Below are 16,655 nucleotides of genomic sequence, written 5' to 3' on the forward strand. Positions count from 1 at the left end.
GCAGTGCTGGGAAAATACTACTCACAATTTCCCTTTTCAAACAGAATTTCGCCAAACTTTCTCAAGGTTCGAAAATGCTACCAATATTTATTTTTTAGATTGTTAAATCACTATTTATTCTCTACTCAACATTATAGTACTTCTGTTTTGTCACACCATGTAACACTCCTGTAACACTGCTTTCATTGCAACAATTATTACAGGCTCAAATCCTTACTGCTCAAAACAAGAAAAAAAATCACACCATAGTGAGGAGGAGACATTCATGATTCAACAGATCTGGTTAATCCGGGGCAGCTACTGAAGATTTAGTCACCAAGATTTAATTCAACTGTCCTACTCTTCTGTCCACCAACTATGGTCTCACAAAAGAGAGAGAGAAAGGGAGTATCAGCCCATGACTGAGATCACTGCATGTGCTGTGTAGCTCTTTAACTCAGAACCACTTTGGTTTAAACTAATGCACCAGTCTGTTCTTTTCAGCACTCGAAGCATGAACAAAATGAATACAAACCTTTTCTCAATCTTTCCTAAAGACCAACAATGCTATCATAGCATTGTGTATCATTACAGATACAAATATTCTGAACTTGAGAGATATTAGTTATTTTTACTTACAAAGTCATAAAAGTCAATTTTCTCATTTACTTTGCAATACTAAGAAAAATAATAAAGCAAGAAATCAAAACCAACATAGGGACAAGATATGTTAAGTAATAATGATCAGAAAAAATACATGCTTGTTTTTCTGCCTATTGCCAAGTTTTAGCTACAGAATTTGTTTTATTTGCCTTTCAAAATGATTTGCTACTGTGGCACTTACACAGGAGACTGCAACCAGCGTGTATCAGGACGGTTATAGAGATTCTGAGAGTGTGAATTGTTAAATGCCTTCACCAGACAGTCCCTGAACCCACTGCCTGTCCGTGAATGCTCTATGATTTCCCATTCTGCTGTGAAAGTAATCTTTTCCTGACTCACACTGTGTAAACAGGTGTCATGAAATAGCAAGGCATATGGCATCAATGTGGCAGCGGCATCTTCTGAGAAGGACATCCTGTGGCTGATGGAGCTCGTACCATCACTCAGGCTGTCCCTCCAACTGCCCTGGGACAGAGAGGACATGGGCAGCTGAGCTTTCCCCTCAGAGGGAGCCTGAGGACAGCGGTGGGAAATAAAAAGATCTGTTTTAAGGTGCCTTCACCAGAAGTTAACTGATATGATATGAGAAACATATTTGTGTTTTGAAAGCAGCTGAATAACATGGGGTGACATAAATTGCATTCTTCAGTTCTCTTCTTAAATGTGGAAAGCAGAGGAGGGGCTGGGAAAGTGGGATTCATCGAACAAGGAAGGGAAGGGGCGGTTTAATACTGAATAGGAGCAGTGAAGTGAGGTTTCCCTTTTCTTCTTTTCTAAGTTAATGCTTTTACTATTGGATTATGTAGTGAAGCTCCCTCCTGCTCCTTTTTTCCCCTGTTCTGCTCATCTTGCAGTCCTTTTTCTGCAGTAGGTCATACATAGATTTTAATCCTCATCAGGGTGAAGGGAAAATACCTTCAGTTTTATAGTGGGTCTAGTTGTGTGTTTTGGCAACATGTTTTAAGAGATGCAAGTTTTAATTATGTGAGGGTGTAAAGACAATACCGGCAGTTCTGGAATGAACATTTTAAGGGAGTAGGTTGCAGTGGAAGTTGAATACTCCAGACAAGCTTTTTTGAATCTACTGCACTCAAGATCCAAAATGCACAGAGCTGAAGTAGAGCCATGACTGTGGTTTCTGACTTACAGAGAGTAGGAGGAATTCAGGCACATCTTTTTGCTTGCTGTGTCTTCCACAGCTCCTTGCTCAGCATGTGGGCCTCCTTAATTGCCTGGAAAACACTCCAATCTCTGTGGCTGTGGTGAATGAGGCATCTAACTGAAGCAATCCTAATCACACTGCAGGAGCCACACAGCTTGTCTGCAAGTGTAAGAGATGGTCAGGATCATCTTATCTCTACCTCAGTTTGAAGTAAATTCTTACAAGTGGAATGGAACATGATTATGGAGTCCGGAAAAAAAGAATCCAAAGACAAAGCCAACAAGAATTAACTCATGTTGAGTGGCTTTATATGTATTTGGGAGAGCAATAATCAAAAGAGAATGCTTCTTCTTTTCTTAAGTAAGCATGATGATAGACCAGATCTTAAAATACAATAACATCCCGCTCATACAAAATTAAATCAACACGAGAAGTTTGCCTTCAGATAAGACAAATTTTAAGTAAAATTTCTACACACTGAAAATGCTGAAAGCAGTGACAATTCAACTGAGACATAAACCAAACATAATTATGATATTTGAAACATGCACAAAAGGAGAAGGGATGTGTCAAACAAATTCATATTCATCAGCTTAATGTTGTGCATGAATACTCCATTAGTAAGCTGCAGGAAACAGTTTTAGTCATGTTGTTTTCCCATGGCAGTTTTTGTCATTGTGCTTGAAATCATAGAAGTTAAAAATCATGCACATGCTGCCCTCCGTAGACTGGTGCCTCTCTGGGCATGAGCATGTGTAGCTTTATCAACTTTTCCACAAGTGAGCCAAAAAGGCTTGTATATAGAAGCTGATTACAAGTACCTAATACTGCTGGAAAAAGCAACCCTAGCTGCTCCAATACCTTATTCTGGTAGCTGATTCTTTGCAGTTAGTCTTGCTTTATTAATTAAATGCAGAGTGATGGATTGGAGACTGGTTTTCCTGCCTGCTTTATTAAGAGTAAGAAATTTATACACAGCTAATTTCCATCCAAGTTAATCAGTGTGACCTTTAGCATATTGTAGAATTAAAATTTTGTGCAAGTCCAGATAGCTGTTGCAATGTGCCAGCTGTGGGATATTACTCCACACCTCCGCTAAGACAAATTGCATCTTCTGTGGTTTTTGTTTAAGGTCAGATAAGTGAGCTTAGCCAGCAAAGGTGGCTGGAGACAAGAAAGCTGAACTTGTTCAGTGTAGCAGAATGGGATGTGGCCATGCAGTCCCTCCTGATACCCTTTTTTGTGGCAGGAGTAATCTTTGATACAGTGTGTTAAGAAGCAACACGTGGGAGAGAGAGAAAGAATGCTCTTACATCACTGTTTTGGAGGGATCTGACATCTATGCTGTGAAGTCCCCTCACTTACATTTCAATAAATGCTAGAATTTACAATACTGAGAAATCTCTCTATTTGGTACCTCAGATAGATGACATTCACGACAATCCATCACAAGGAAGCACCAGCAGACTCCCAGTTTGTTTTGAAACCTCATCAAAGCAGACCTGGGCCCCTGAGCTCAGTGGGAAGGGATGATCATATGTGCAACTTCCACACAATTTCCACTGTGTGAGAACACATCACATATGTTTTCTATTATTTTTAATGACAGTCTCTCAGCTGCTTCTCATAATAGTAAGAAAAAAAAATTTGCTCAGCTACTGTTTAAAGCATGTTCCTATTCTCTGTTCTAAGATCTCTCTTCTCTCAGTTTAGTGGCAATGCTGTTCTCTGACCAGCTTCAGGGACTGGAAACAATTCCTATCCATTCAGTCGCTTTCTACCCTCAAAATAATATACAAACAGCATATTATTCAGAAAAAGAAGGCACAGTGAATGCAGATTAGCATAGAAGAGTAATTTTTTTACTCTGAGGTTTTGCTCATCAATGTTCTTAATGGTTTTCTGGCTGTTTGTGTGAAGCCGTACCTGCTCAGTGGTGGGGACTGAAGCCAGAGGTAGCACTGCAGGTACAGGTCACTCCGCTCTGTGTGATCTGGTATTTTCATGTCCTTGGTTTCACTTTGTCCTTACACTGCAGTTGAATGCTGGTTCTTTCCCCCAGTACTGAGTTCTTCAAACCAAGGTGTCACTCTACAGTAAGCCCCCTGAAGTCAGAATATGTCAAAAATTTCAAGGCTATACCATGAATTGAGCTGGGTCATCATTTGGCAGCTTGAGCTTCTTTAGCAACTAAAATTCCTTTTTAAGCAACTAAACCCCTTTCAATTATGTTTTTGTTCCTTTGTGCTGATTTTTTTTTGGCCTCTACGAAGTATTTTTATATCTCCTGACCTTTAAAAAACAACAAATTGCTGTTGCTCTGCAGAGCTGGGACAGTAGAGCTCTGTTGTGGAGTCATGACATTCAGTGCTGTAAGGTGTGTTTGAGCCCAGAAACCAAAGCACAGGGTAATGAATGACCTTTTTTTTTGGCCTACCTGCACTAATCTGGTGATTGCATCATCTAATATACAGGTTAGTGATTTGGGTGTTGTGTCCCCATTCTTTGCTAAGCATGCAAAGCTTCTGTGATGTGACCCTTCTCTTGCTGAAATCTTGATATATATTTTTACTAAAATTTTGCTCTTTAAATAGGAAAGAAACATGACTGCAAAGGTATTAGAAACAGGAATATTCTATCCATACTGGAAGTTACACCTATTGTTTATCTTTTATCAAGGACCAGTGAATTAATTGATGTAAGCTTCTAAAAATGTGTCTAAGTGTTTAGACCCTTCTTCAATTTTGCTTTTCCAAGCTAGACAAGAAAAATGTGTTCTTCTGATAGTTGATCTTTCACAACTGTTAAAAGAAAAAAATATACAATCTTGTCTCCTATTCCTTCTGTCATTTTTCTCCTACATTTTTATGATTATGTCATCAAGCAGAAGCAGCCACTCAAGCCTTTAACTAAGGGACAAGTTGGTGTAACTGCTTCTCAGCTACTGAATGGGCTTTTGGATGTCATGTTCACCTCTCATCTCTTTAGCAATGCAGAGGGAAAGGTGCTGTCTGACCAGAGCTAGTGACTGTTTTCAATGAATCTCTTGTGAGATTAAAGCATAGATACACAATGGGCAGATGGTATATCATAATGTACTAGGAAGAACCTGACTATATCTACGTTGCATTATTTTAGTTAAAGATCTGTGTATTCTTTACTTCTTCTGAAATCCTTTGTTTTCCTGATAGTTCTTGCAGTCCTGATATCATGACAGGTAATCTAGATATTGGGAGAACATTGAACACCTATTGGAGCTCCTGGATCTTGCAGCATATCCAGCTCTGTAAATTAATCCCAATAGATTTAAAAATGCAGAAGATTGGTTGAAAACATGTTTTTTTTTTCAGAGTTTAAATGCAGTAACAACAGTGGGAAGAACCCCCTGAAGTATTTTGCAAAGAGCTTTATTATATAGAACAGTAACATACCTGAAACAATAAAGGCAGAAGAATATAGAAACAAGAAAAGTAACAATCACATTTTAAACTTAAGCATATTTGTATTAAAATATTTCATTCCTCTGTAACAACCAACTAGGGTTGCAGTAATTATGAGGTTTTGTACAAAATGTGATGCCAATATTCTTTTCTTGTAAGTGACACATATTGGTTCTGTTAAAGAGCAGCTCTTCACTCTGTCAGATCAACGTTTGTCTTCAGGGTGAAAGTGATCCAAGGATCCTGCCTGACTTGTGATTGTAGATGGTCTAAATCCTCACAGATCCTGAATATTGTTACTTGTCTCTCATTTTAATCTTTTCATTCCAATTTCTTATCATAAGAATTTTTCTCTAGCCCTACCCAGAAGACTGTCCCATTTCTTTTTTTCTTAAATTGAAGAGTCTTCTAGTGGTGTGTTATGGACAAGTTAGCACTTCAATGTGGAAAAGAAAGTGTTTCAGCCATTAATAGAGAAGCACAAAATAGATAAAAGCAATTAGTTTGGAGTGACAGTGACTGCATATATGTAATTCAATACGGTTTTAAACAAAATGCAATTTCTGTCATGTTTTAAAATGTATATATTAAATGCCCAACCTTAAAACAATTTCACAGAAATTGGCAAGATTACAAGTTCCAAATAATGGAATCAAATGCCAAAATGTCGGTGCTGCTTTGATAGTTTTACCAGTTGTTGTGTGGTTTCACATTCTGTATAATCAATGGTAAGAGCTCTTGATCTCTCTCACTTTACCCACAGACAGATGTAAGACCTGTTACCATTTTTTCCCTGCTAAATTACTGTGGTATATTGTCTAAAATTTTACTGAAAGCTGTGTTATCCAGAAGAGGTCACCATAACAAGCTCCTTTAGGAGTACATTCATCAGGTCACAAAATGCTACATTAGTTAATTTTCTTTTCCTAGCACTACAGCAGAGCTTCAAATTAAAAGCTATTGCAAACTATAGGCAAACAGTAGGTGCCTGACTTAATTAACTCTGACTCTGTGTGATGTGATTTGTATTTTGCTAAAAATGGGCACTGTTTTCCCTGTGGCATATGGCTGTATTTCTCCAATGGGCTGTGATATTGCAACTTTAGAAGCAAGATTATTGTTATTTGATGATTTAGTTATTATGGTCTGCAGATCAGATCTGCAAACACCAGGATATAGCTAGTGGAGTAATGCCAAAGTAATTGACTATTGTGTTGATGAAGACCTCCTATAAGTAATAAATAAATAAACCTCCCTATTAATAGGAATAGTAAAACAGATTTGCTGTATGGTCTAAACAGAAACAGACTGTATGATGACATGGGTGATCTGAAGAGCAGAATCCCACTGCACTCAAGGAAGAGATTTCTTGTTTTCCCCTGAAACATTAAATTGTAGTCCCAAGCATTGTCTCCTCCCTGCAGCACTGTGGCTGAGCTCAGCTCTGCTCAGCTACCTAGAACAGGAAATTCAGCTGCTCAGCCACTGGAATGGTTCTGTCTTTCCTGTCCTATTATTGGTAAAGTATTCACCTCACAAAACTTCTGGGGGCACTATGAATGCAGTTGAACATGGTCAAAAAATGGTCTTTCCAGGAGACCTTCTGCATGGGAGGTATTCCAGAATAGCAACACACACGTACTTCAATGTTTTACAAATCTGGGGGGGCAAAAAAAAGAGTTGTTTTTTTTTTTTAAATTTGAGAAAGATTAAGATTTTTTCCCAAAATATGTAATTGTGACTGTCCCATCATTTTTGATCATGGTGAAAAGACTTCTGCATTTTAAGTCATAAAATAAATAACAAAAATAACATTGTCCTTTAACATTTTGCTACAGACTGTGTGGTTAAGTCCACATCCAAAAATGTCATTTATAATAACTATCAAGCAATTAACCAGTAGTTACATCAATGCTTAGCGTCACACCACGTTTTAATATCTGATGAATACTAATATTTTTGTTGTTGTTTTCAATGGGCTTTCTTCTCAGATGTTATATATGAAGGCAGTACAGTTGTCTTACAGTTGCTAACTGTGCTTTCTATTTTCAGTTGAGTCCTTACAGTCTTTGCAAAGTACCAAATGTTCCTATTTCCTATGAGAAGGTTTTCCAAATAAGCCTTTGGCAATATTTCTGAACAAAGTGGGATCACTGCAGAAATAAACTGGCTTTGCCTCTCAAATCTCCATGGGGCTTATGAGGCAAAATGGCTTTAGCAGAGAAAGTAGGTTAAAGCAAGGACAGAGAGCCTCCTCAATTAACAGAGCTGAGAATAAGTGCAAATACTCACCTGATCCAGTACATTTAAGATTCAGTAATTCTATGCTATAGGCCAAAAAAATTTAAGTGACTAAGATTTACAAAAGCAAGTCCCTTGACTGTTGGATGACTTACTTTTAAACTGGGTTTACGCCACATAAATATATTAGAAAATATCATTTGAGATAATCTTAATATTTGAAGATAGTCTGTTTGTTTTGGATATGAACATTTCATGAAAACCTGGGGTTTGTTTTGTTTTTTTATTTCCTGGTATGTATTCCTACCAGTGTACTTTAGTAAGGATTAGAGGGTTTGGGATTTTGTTGTGGCTTTTTTTTCAAGCATTGGATCACAATTTGCTTGTATAAGAATTATTAGGAAAAATACTGTCTTGTTAATCAATTATCTTTAGAATTCTGTCTTTCAGACACAGATTCTCTAGGCATTAATTTTTTTTTCTATTTTTTCCCTACCTAATCCAATAGCTTTTGTTATTTTCTGTGATACCAGTTGTTAGCAACAATATGGATTTTTTCTCCCACCTCCTACCTATAGCTATAATGAAGTGTTTCTTCTGGAAATCCTTTTGTAAGTTCCCTAATATATTGCTACACTACTGCTCAGCTCTAGTTATGAATTACCTTGAATGTAGTTATTAATTTTTGACACAGAGGAGTTTTCATAGATCTGAAATGTGCTAATAGTAGTTCTATCACTTATGTGTCATTCTCTGTAGTATCACTGTGTATCATTGTAGGAAATTAAATTCTGAGAACAGAGGCATCTTGTTCTCAGCTGTTCTCCTTTCTTTTCATAATGAAACAGTGCCCCCAAGAGCTTTTTTTCAGGAAGGGGCAGTTTAAGAAAATTAAGTCAACTATTCATCATTATATTAATCTCTGAACATAAAAATCCTGCCAAGCATTGTAACCAGAGGTGTTGGTTTGAAGGACAGTTGAAAAACTGGTTTTGGCTTGTATTTTGGTTTTCTTATTTTATGCCAAATAAGAGGAAGCTGATCAAATGACTGAATTCTCCAGAAGGTTCCAGTTTGGAGACCTCTGCTGGCAGAGGACATCTTTGCTGACCCTCTGAAGAAGGGAATGCCCCGTGCAGAGCGTTGCTTCTCAGACAGAGGGGCAGGGCTGGCTTTGTCCTTTGCTGGGTGACATCAGGACAGTTGGCAGTGGTCCAGGAGGCAGCGGGGAGCAATGTTTGTTTGTTTGTGTGTGTGTGTGTGTGTAAACAGAAGAAATATGGCATGAAGTGAAGAAGAACAAAGAGCGAGTAAACAAGGAACAGCTTTAGTTATAGCAGTCATAGAAACAAAATTTGAAATATATTAGGCATTTTCCTGAAATACATGATATACACACAAAAATAACCATGAATAATGTCTAAATCTCAGAGAGGCAGATTTTAATGATAATCTGAAGTGACAACATTTAAAAGTGTTTGGAGTCATCATTACTTTTTCCATGAAACACAATAGTGGATTGACAGCATTATGAATATTGAAAATCTGAGGAATCATCATCACAGTATCTAGTAAATTCATCATCCTCAAAGGAGGAATTTTTTTAAAGAAAAATTTGGAAAGTGAAAAATAAACAGTTTCTCTGTCAATTAGCCTATAAATTCAGAGAGAGCATGAGGAAGAGGGGAAGGGTAAGAGAGAAGAGGGTTTGAAAACAGGAAGGGATACCTCTTGTGGAAAAAAAATCCCTTAATTAATCTTTGCATTCAGTGTAGAATTGAATTTAATGTACTATTAACACCACAGAGCACAAGGAGATTTGTAAAGGAAAGTAGAGGGTGGGTTTTGAGAAAAATCAATCACTGGCTTCAGTCTGCAAACTAATTTTGTAAGTGTATTTAATTATAATCCAAAGCTGCCTGCAGATTATCCACTATTCTATCCACAGACAGGACAATTTGGACTGCAGATCTTCCTGGAAAAGATGATACTCAGTCTAATCTGACTGCTTGGTAAGATATTAATGTAGCTATCTACAGAAAAGTAGTGGATTTTATGGTCAAGTGAAAGGGTTGAACATCAGAATGATGCTGCCAGTTTGTGCATAGGCAGTAAAAATTTAGCTCTGTTTAGTTTATTGATGGGAGTGTCAAAGAAAGAGAAAGGGACTGAGGATCGTGATTGATAGGCTGAAGTTGGGTTTGCAGCAGGAACAGCCAGGAGAACTGGGCATGGCCCTTCATTTCTCCGTAGTGCGAGGTCTTCTCCTGGGGTAACAGACCTACCTAGAAAGGAAAGCAAGCAAAGATTCCTATCAGTGAGATCCATGCTGATGAAAAGCTTTTCCGGAGTTTAAAATGAAAGGTAAAAGCATTCACCTTACACAGCAGTTACGCCACACAGGAGTGACAAATTCATGAAAGAGAAAGGAGGAAGTCCCTGTCCTGGCAGACAACCTCATGTCAGTCCCAGATACCAGACTCTGACAGATGAGCTTTGCAGCGTGCTGTGATATTTAGCAAAACAGGCTATTTCACGCCAACCCTGAGGAGCTGGGAATGTGTACACACAAAGCTATCAAAGTCACACATTCACACACTTCAGCTGATTTTCCACTGCACAGCTGAGGCACCTTCTGTCTTCAGCAGGGCCCTCTACCACCTGCTGAGCTAGTAACTCCTCAGCTTTGCTCAATCTCTTAACTCTCTGCTGGTTCAAGAGAACTGCCTCCTCCACAAACAGAATTTGTTCCCCTCCAACATTCCTTACAGTCTTCTGGTGCCCTAAGGTTGGCTAACCCTGAAAAACATATACTGCAAACAGAATTTGGGGTAGTTCATTTTTTTTTTCACTCCATCCCAAATTTTTGGTCGGCCAAAAGTTTAAAAAAACATACATAAGCAAATAATTGCTTTAAATAATTTTCAATAACCTGTCACAGCTCAGGACTTCATCTGCCACAGATGGAGGAAGTTTGAATAGAAGGCATGGTCTCCCCAGATAGTCTCTCTTTAGCACATCGATCTGGTTTTCTCAGGCATATCTCAGCAGATCATTTCCAGCCAGGTCCTAGCTCCCTCAGAGATTTAGTGGTGGACTTGGAACTCTACCTGGACAGGTATTTATTTACCTAACTGGTAAATAAGGGTAAAAGGCTTGTGATGTGGTAAGATCTGTGCCAGAATAGGAATGCAGTAAATTAGATGACATCATTCAGACCAAGCATGCAACAGGCCAGATGTGGTTATTTCTGAGTTATACAGACCTGTCTGCATGAAGATAAGTATGAGGAAGAGGAAGTATATAAAACACACATAGAAGAAATAAATCATAGCATTCCTAGGTACTCTCTAGTCCCAAAGAATAAAACTATGCTCTCAGTTGTGGGAGGAGCACCAGAATTAAGCTTAACTCTGTAGCTTTGTTCTCTGCATAAGAGATGTCTAGATCCTGTAGCTTCCTGCAGCTTCATTACATATTCACTAAATATTTTTACATGGAAATTATAAGCTCAAATAGGGTCACAGAGTGTGTCCATTCTCTTTATCTCACTGAGTTTAAAAACTTAATTATTCCTTCTTGTATTAGAATTACAACTAATTAGATTCCCTACTCATAATAAATGTGCTGTAATTTATTTGTCAAATGTTTCCATGTAAAAATATTTTAAAGGTTATACCGGCCTCTCAAAGAAATTTAAATAAAGACCTACTTCTCTTAATCACTATTTTATAAATCTTCATAGCTTTGACAACCTGTATCTAGTTTTTCCAGTCTGTTTGCATCACAGCAACATACCTTAGGGGTGGAAGAATAAACTGTAGTCTGGGAAAATTAAGCAAATATTCTTGGGTTTTTGGTGCCTTGTGATACTTACAGACACTTTGAGGTGAGTTGCTTGTGTTTTGTGCCTAATGTAAGCACAGGGAACTTGTGATGCAGCTAATCAGCATGGCTTTTCACTAGGCATTCAGGGCAATGTTTGAAATTCAGTGGATTTATTTTGTTCTGATTTATAATCTGACAAATTTCTGAGCTTTAGGAAATATATCACTATCTAACATTCATAGATATAAAAATAACTTGATGTATTTCTTTTCTAGCATTCAAAATTCAGCGTTTGTCTTAATTTGGAAGTCTGTTCTCTTTAGCCTTAGCCCAGTCAAATATGAAACTTGAATAGGTGTATGAATGAGAATGGCATTTCCCTGTACAGGAAATAGTTCTGATGTGCTTGAAATTTCTTGCCCTTACCAATTGTAGTCAGCATTTCCCAACCTGAATTGGCAATACCTAACTGTGATGCCACACTTGCTGGTGGAGCAATGATCTGCAAGCATGTATGTAAGTGTTACTCCTGCTTGAAACTCCAGTATTCCAGCTTTGCATTTGTTATTTACTTGGAGCTGGATCAGGAGGTGGGGAAGAGGAGGTATCTGTTTTTTTAAAGGATATTTGCAACTAATTTCCTTATCTATAGAAGTAATTTCTACTTGCAGTAAGTAATTTCAATTGCAAAAGCAGGCATTACTTTTTTCCCTGTCTTGATTTGATTTCTATGTGGCAGTGAACTCACCAAAGAGAAATGTGGAAGAAAGGTGATAATGGATAGTTTTACAACAGGGGTGGAGTGAATTTTACAAAATGTGTGAGAAAGGTGACCTCTGCTCAGAAGCCTCCCTGCTCATTAGCAGGTGGCTGTGGTTTAATGATTCACTGTAGCACAAAGAAGGAATGAAATTAGTTGTTGTGTGAGGCTGTCATTACTCTGTATGTTTCTCTGTATAGTTCCAGTTTAAAGCATGTAGTTCCTTTCATAGCAGCCCCTCAGATTACTGTATCTCAACCTTTCCACATCAAAGTGCTGTCAGCACTTTTATAGCATAAAAAGAACGCAGAGATAATTTTGCAATACATTTGCTTCAAACAGCTTTGACTTGTGCAGTTGCAATGTTTCTTTTTATTCTGGGATTTGCAAAAGAGGATGCACTAAAATGGATAGCATCTTAAAACTGAACAAAACCAGAAAACAAAATGTCTATTTAAAATTAGACCAAAGACCTCTCCAGGGACGGTGAGGATTTTGGGAAATTAATTCTATTTAAGTGCTGTCTGAATTATATTTCAGTCAGCTAGTAAGAACCATCGGGAGTGTGGAAAATGTCCATTCTTCAAAAAGCATGGATCATCTCTTTTTATTTACTAGCTGAAAAAATCTTGGTACCTTAAAAGGTCTTCAGTGAAATGTACAGTAGTCAGATCCCACTCCCAACATCAAGGCTCGGCCTCAGATAGTAGCCAGTGTGTAGAGAGCTGGGCTCACTGTCTTGACCTTACTGTTCTATGAGAAAGTAAACAGATCAAAGAATTAAACCAGAAAGAAAGTGAGTGAGAGGGAGCAGAAAGACAGAACTTTGTAGAACTGGCTTTAACTTTGTAGAACTGTTTAAATCCACTCTACCAAGAAATTTGTTTTCTTCTTAGTCATTGTTCAGCTATGCATATCTGTAAATATTTCACACTGTGTTTCCTAGCTATGTTCATCATTTTCCAGCATCTATAGAAGAGGTTGTTACAGAATTGAGTAGTGACAGAGAATAGAAATGTGGAAAGCTGACAGACAAACTGCAGAGGGGAAGGCAGGTTCTGTGTTGGCCGGCAGACAAGCAGTTTGGTGTGGTTCATCTGCCCATCTCTTTCAGATATCCTCAACAGCTGGGACTGGACTGATCTGATGCAGGACTTTGCCTCTTTTCTCTGGGGGAAGGCTGGAGGTGTTGGATCTTACTATTGTCATTGGTGCTAAACTGGGCTTACTACAGTCAGTCTTTCCAAAATGAGTAACAGATTGTCGCAGGTTTGGCCTAGCTGTTGCCAACCCTGGATTTAGGTTTTCTGATATTCTCTCTGCTGTTTTCCACATAGGCAAATAATAATATAACAAGGTCTGGATGTGGTGTACCATTGTCAGGAAGACCTGGGGATCTCCTCTGTGCAATGGGGGTTGAAGGCCTGGACAGGACAGACCTAGCTACTGCCACAGAAAGAATAAACCTGGGTCAGGAGGCAGGGAATACATCTTTCTTTCATAGAGGAACTCTAAAATTTTGATTTTATCTGAAATTCCAAACAATTCAGATTTTTTTCAGCAGGAAATAGAACTACAGATCTATTAGCAAAGCATTACTGTGAAATAAGGTAAGCACATTCACATGAAAGCATAAAGTTCAATGAGAAAGAGAATGGTGAATGCTTGGATAACTCTTTTTTTTAACTTGATGGAAAAATATCTTGAAATCATGAGAATGAAAGTTTAAATCTATATATAGTGTGTTTGTGAGATCCATCTCTATCTAAATACTATTCAACTTTGTCTTGGAATCATAAGAGATTTGAACTCAAAACTACTTCTTCCTTCCTCCATTGCTGTTTTCTCCCTTATATTATTAGCATATGACACAGTAGTGTGTCGTTGGCTCTCCATGAATGCAAAGGGACAAACACTTAGTAATAGTGTTCCTTCTTACACAGATGTCACAAACTGATCTTGGTTACATCATTGTAAATCTGGAGAAACTCAGCTGAGCTCAATGGACTTACTCAGGCCTGAAATCAGTTATTGCTCTGGTGTGAGTGAGCTGGAGCCCAGCTCATGGGCCCAGTTCTGGCATTGAGATGCAAATGGAAACCGTGGGGAACAAGGGAGCATTGCCCAGGCATCCCAGAGGCAGCTGGGCCATGCAGGGCTCCTGGCACCACTTGTGCAGAACAGGAGAGAAACAATGCCGGGGCGTGCCTGGGTGGCGCATCCCGTGTAGCTACACGGCCAACGAGCAAGCAGGGGGAGAGCCAGTGGGAGTGGGTAATTGTTATGCAGCCATGCAGGCATAGAAACAAAATGCAGCTTAAATACTCCTCCCCCAAGCCAGCCTCCACGATTATGCTTCCAATAACCACAGTGATAGCTGTGGTGCCCATGTTGCCATTTCAGTCCCTGGCATCTGTGGAGACTGGCACTGAAGCAGACCCCAGTTGGATGCCTGGAAGGCAGTGCTGTGCCAGATTAGTGATGGGTTACATCAGTTTAGATAAAATGGTGCTTCCTGACACCCTCCCTGTGTGAGCCACCTTGTTGGAACAGGCTACAACACACACACACCACAAAGTCCCTTTCCATCTCCTTCCTGTGTCTTACCTCCTACTGCCAACAATCAAGCAAATAAGAACATGAAGTAATATATTGTACCAGTTTAAAAATTACACTTACCACCTGATGTGTGTCATTACATAATTTGTACAAAGAGAATTTAATCCAAAGTGGGTCATATCATATTAGTGGCTGAGTCTCAGTTGTTCTCGCATAGGTACCCCAGTCCCAGTCCAGTTGGATGCTCGGTGGGGTAGGGATCTGCAGACACTCTTGAAACCCCTTCCCTAAGCAGCCTGCTCTCCAGCTTGCACTAGCTTTTAATAAGAGGCAGAGGGGCTTGTTTCTTTTGCCGTAGAAGTATTTTCCCATATAGTGACTAGTAATCTATATAAGACAAAATAACACTGAAATAGACTTTTTTAATCTATTGTCATATTTATCCACTAGAGATTATTCCTCTCTGGTAGCACACATAAGTAAATGTGAAAAAAATGCTGATTAGGCAGCTAATTCTGAAAGCAAAGGATGATATCACATTTGTCAAGGACATTATCCTCTATTTCTGTTTGTTCAGTTTTGATTATAGTTATTTAGTGCTGTTTTACCTTTCCCATTTGTTATGCTCCAATTGACAAATCTTGGGAAAATAGTAAAGAAATACATTAAAACCTTGATAAAGCCCTTGATCTATGACAAGCTGAAAATAAAGACTCATTTGAAAGGGATCAAGAATAAATATTAAGGAATTATTTGATTTTTCTAAAGCTTCTTTTTTAAAAAAAAAATTCAAGAATACAAAATATTAACTCCATTTTGTTGTAAGTTTTGAACTACCTTAGCTTATTCTTTCAAAATGGGGGAATTCTATCACAGACAGCAGAGTTGGCACTTTATTTTGAAAAACAGACCTAATGGAGAAGCTCTCTTGTTCCCCCCTATACTCTCTTCTGCAAAGTCCATATGACTTTACAAGATGTTGTCATACCTACCATATAAATACACTGCTACTAAAACTGAGGGTGGTCATTTCCTTTATCCATAGTGCTTTAAGACAACCTGGAACACCTATCAATTGTGCTTTCACTTCTCTACTTTTCTTTTTACATGACCTAATGACATTCTTAAACTCTTCATGAGTTGCCTGCCCTTTTTTCCAAAGGCAGTAAACTCTCTTTTTTTCCCTAAGTTCCTGTTCAGTCAGGCCAGTCCTCTCCGCTGCCAGATTGCCTTTTGGCTCACAGGATCAGGCTGCTCCTGCACCTTCAAGATTTCTTTCTTGTAGTATGTCCATCCTTCCTGAGCCCCTTTGTTTTTAAGGACTGCTTCCCAAGTTATTCTCTGAACCAGCCTCCTGAATAGGCTGAAGTCTGCCCTCTGGAAGTCTAAGGTAGAGGTTTTGTTGATATCCTTCCTTACTTCACAGAGTATTGAAAACTCGGTCATTTCATGGTCATTGTACCCCAGAAAGCTTCTAACCACCACCATCTCCTGTCAACCCTTCTCTGTTTGTAAACAGCAGGTCCTGATACATGTCAGCCAGAATGATATTTCCATTTATTGATATTCAATACACTGAGTGCATTGACCATACATAGAGTTAAGGGGCAGGCTGATTGTTATTTATCCAAAGGCTCTTGTAGTGACTAGAAGGATGGCATTTAGGGCCTTATCCTTCCTGTCCTGCTGAGTCACCTCAGTTTCTATGGACTTCAGTGAGGAATGGGAGACAAAAGCTTTAGTTGGAATGGTGTCTTTGGGAAAGCATGTTGTCTCTGACAGCCAGCAAAGCTATGCTGGCAGTGGGGGCAGCTTCTGTGCTCGCTATACAGCTGATGTTACTCAAATGACATTACTGGGAGAATCACATAGTGCTGGTATGTTGATGCTGTCACCAAATTCTGCAATTGTACTTACTGAAACAAAACCCATAATAGATCACATATGTATAATATATAAAAATTCCTTTCTTATGTTACTATGGTGATTTATCTTAAAAGATACTACACTAAACACAATGAGT

The sequence above is a fragment of the Pithys albifrons genome, chromosome 8 (assembly GCF_047495875.1).
Source record: "Pithys albifrons albifrons isolate INPA30051 chromosome 8, PitAlb_v1, whole genome shotgun sequence".
NCBI lineage: Eukaryota > Metazoa > Chordata > Aves > Passeriformes > Thamnophilidae > Pithys > Pithys albifrons.